We start from the raw sequence: 4171 nt of genomic DNA, 5'->3' as shown, positions 1-4171 counted from the left end.
CTTCTTCTTCTTCTTCTTCTTCTTCTTCTTCTTCTTCTTCTTCTCCCTTCTTCTTCTTCTTCCTTCTTCTTCCTTCTTCTCCTTCTCCTCCTTCTTGGAATGGAGTGGGCTGGCACAGTGGCTCATGTCTGTAATCCCAGAACTTTGGGAGGCAACTTTGGGAGGCAACCTGAGGTCAGGAGTTGGAGACCAGCCTGGCCAATATGGTGAAACCCCATCTCTATTAAAAGTACAAAAAAAATTAGCTGGGCATGGTGGTACATACCTATAGGTCAAGCTACTTGGGAGGCTGAGGCAGGAGAATCTCGAACCTGGGACGTGGATGTTGCAGTGAGCTGAGATCATGCCACTGCACTCTAGCCTGGGTGACAGAGTGAGACTCGGTCTCAAAAAAAAAAAAAAAAAAAAAGGAATGGAGTGAATAGACTTTGGCCAGGAGTGGAATTTTTGTGCTCCTTTGGTTATTGTTGGAAATATGCCTATTGGAAAGTGGAACTACCAAGTGAATGTGTCTATAAAAAGGAATATAGAATTCTCTGATGTCCCAGCATGCTAAAACATCAAAGTAAATTTGGACAAAGCTCTTCTGGTATATGAACTCTAAGGTAGAAATATGCTCTGCCTTCTAGAATAATAATAGACTCTCTTCGAATGGGGAATTAAAATGCTGGAAAGAAAGATAGGACTGGGAATGAAAAAAGTTGGACTTGAGTACTGGCTTTGCTGACTTACTACAGAGCTCCTTCAGGCAGTTCTCTGGTTCTCTTCTTCCTTTATAAATGTTGTACCTTACTAAATTACCCTTAATATCATTTCCATCTCAAAAGACTCCATGACTCTAGCTGAGGACTCCTCTCCAAATTCCATGAACAGAGCCTTTTTAGTGCTATGTTTTATGATTCTGAATGAAGGTCTTCCTTTCCTTTGACACTGCAGAAAAGGGGGAGAGAGTCCTGGCAAAGAACAGCTGCCCTACAAACATTTCCTTTATATATATATATACAACGATGTGCTGAAGTGCACAAAAAAAGAGTACCTAGTAGAAGGGCAAGAGCTTCTGGAATGTTAGCTTTATTTAGCCCAAAATGATTGGCAACCAGTTGTGACTTTATTACTCAATGCATCTATGTTGCCATTCCAAACAGTTGTTGCAATTGCTCCAGAGAGAACAGTAAGCCTGTGTAGCTGTTTTTCTTCTCTCTTCTAGTTGGGTGAAGAGAAATGTACATATAACCTGCTTTGAAAAATATTAGTGGTTAGAATCAGGGTCTGTTGATGATTCTGTAGAATTTATCTACTCTCATGTGGTCTTATTTCAAGAAAAATGTTTTCCTCTTACTGATATATAATGCCTACTTATTGTACGACGTTTGTAAAAACACAAATGTAAATGAAAATAAATATTGTCATAACCTCAACACCAAGACATAACCACATTTTGGAAATATATCTTGTAAAAAGCCAAAGGGGAAAGGATGGTAGGAAATGAATACATGTGAAAATTGAGACCTGGAGAAGTAACCTTTGCTGCATCTACGGATTCTTTATACTGCAGCGCACTTCCTCAGGGGCTCAGCTAAGCATTTCAGAAGACTGAAAGTGTTGTTGACATTTAAAAGCTACAGCATGGGCTTGGGATAAGGCAATTTTGTTCTCTATTTCTTAGAGAAGAAAAGAATCACAGTGCACACCAGGAAAATAATTTTGGAAACTCAGTTAATTGTGAAGGTAAGGCTGAACCAGCTTGTGGTTAAAGCTACAAAGGAAATATTGTTCACTTCCCATAAATGATTTCCCATATGTAAAGTGGGGCCGATCCTAGCAGGTGACTTCAGAGACATGGAAACATTTAACCACAGATGAATAAATCTTGCAAACACATTTTTTTAAAATGCAAAGAGTAACCTTTAAAATAAAATCTGTGGCTGTCACATTTGGAGACTGAAAGTTCAAAAAGCGAGGTTTGTTTATACCAACCACAGAGGCTAGGGATCTGTGGTTTTATTGGATTTCTCATCCCAAGAAAATATTTACACTTGGAGGAGAAGATGCATTTTTAACTATAAAAGCCATACATAGCATATTTGTGGGCGATATTGCAAATAAAAATATCTTTTTTCCCCCAGCCTGACAAAACAGACAGTTCTGCTTAAGGCATCAAAAAATTAGGTAAAATAATCACAGTTCTTTTAAATATGTGAGGCTTTTTATATTTAGTGGAGATGTATATGGGTGGTTGCCATGAAGGAGAAAGATCTTTGGTGAGTGTCCTGCTTTCTGCTGCCACAAAATTCCAGTCACTAGAGTTTTTGAAAGTCTAGATCTGTGTGCATGAGAAGAGAAAAGAATACCACAGAGAAAGCTAGAAAGAAAAAATAGCGTGGACGTAGCTCAATAGACCAGAGGTGAAATGAAATAACATTGTGGTGGAAAAAAAGACAATTTGGGGAAGTGTAATAATGTTTGTCATTTATTTTATATATACGTATTTTTAATATTTATTTATTTATTTTTGAGATGAAGTCTCCGACTGTCATCCAGGCTGGAGTGCAGTGGTGTGATTTCAGCTCACTGCAACCTCTGCCTCCTGAGTTCAAATGAGTCTCCTGTCTCAGCCTCCCAAGTAGTTGGGATCAGAGCTGCGCATCACCATGCTCGGCTAATTTTTGTATTTTTAGTAGAGTCGAGTTTTCACCATGTTGGCCAGGCTGGTCTTGGTCTCCTGACCTCAAGGGATACACCAGCCTCAGCCTCCCAAAGTGCTAGGATTACAGGCATGAGCCACTGCACTTGGCCAACAATGTTTGTCATTTAATGATTGACAATCAAAATATTCTAAAAAACATTGATTTAGGGGTCAATTGGTTTGAGGGGAAAAAAGCCCTTCAAACTAAGTATTAGCTTTATGCATGAGCATTTATGCCATGAAACAAAGTTTTCATTTTTAGTTGAAGCTTGGATGTTTCTCAGCAACAGAGGCAGAAATTTAAAAAAACCTGGCTGGGCACAGTAGCTCATGCCTGTAATCCCAGCATTTTGGGAGGCTGAGGTGGGCGGATCACAAGGTCAGGAGTTTGAGATCAGCCTGACCTATATGTTGAAATGCCGTCTCTACTAAAAATACAACAATTGTCCAGACTCGGTGGCATGCGCCTCTACTCAGGAGGCTGAGGCAGGAGAATCGCTTGAACCTGGGAGGCGGAGTTTGCAGTGAGCCGAGATCACGCGACAGTACTCCAGCCTGGGTGGCAGAGTGAGACTCTGTCTCAAAAATAAATAAAAAAATAAATAAATGAATAAATAAATAAATAAATAAAATAAAACAAAAGCTGCCTTCAAGCTGGGGAAAGCGATCCAGAAGTAAGTGTGGCAACACAGACTGGTCTTTTGTCTTTCCAAAAATAATATCTGAACGCATTAGAATAGAAGGGGTCAGACATCCTCCTGAATATCCCCTGTCTCCTCCCTCATTTTTATAGCTCAGATTGCCTCACTGAAGGATATTAGGAAAACTCCATGACAAAGCCGTATAAAGAACTTCTCAAACTGTACTGTAGAGCTGAAATTTAATTGCAGCAAGTGTAGTGCGGGGAGACAAAAGTTTACCTCTACTCCCTTAGGGTTCTGGCTGGGCCTGAGAGTTAAATTGACATAAGAGAGATTCACAGGAAGAAAACACGCAGATTTTTACATGTCCATGGGAGCCTCTGTAAGGAAACAAAGACCCAGAGATGTTGCAAAACCTGAGTGCTGATATACTAGGTTGAACAAAGAATGGCAATTGTGGAAAAGTAGCTAAAATGTATAGGGAGGCTGAAGGAAGGTATGAGTTATAGCAAGATCTGTTTGTACCACATTTTTCTCAGCCTTGACTGCCTGTCTCTTGTGACAAAAATATTTCTTCTCTCCTGGTATAAGGTAGGCATCTTTCACATGGACGTTCTCTGCTGTCTCCGGTGAAAAGAATATTTCCTTTTTCTCAGTACAGAGAGGGCAGATTGTCCTTTTCGTTTCCGCTATTTTTTAAGTGCCTTTAGATCAAAATAATCCTTATGCCAAAGTGGCATACTATGGGGTGGCACATTCTGTCACCCTTCAGGGCAAATATTGTTTGGAATACGAAAACGAGTGACGACAAGTGTTGGGTGTCTTTTGTTTGCTTGTTTGTTTT

Source organism: Colobus angolensis, unplaced genomic scaffold, assembly GCF_000951035.1.
Source record: "Colobus angolensis palliatus isolate OR3802 unplaced genomic scaffold, Cang.pa_1.0 Scaffold146, whole genome shotgun sequence".
NCBI classification, from domain to species: Eukaryota; Metazoa; Chordata; class Mammalia; order Primates; family Cercopithecidae; genus Colobus; species Colobus angolensis.
This window is presented reverse-complemented; position numbering follows the sequence as displayed.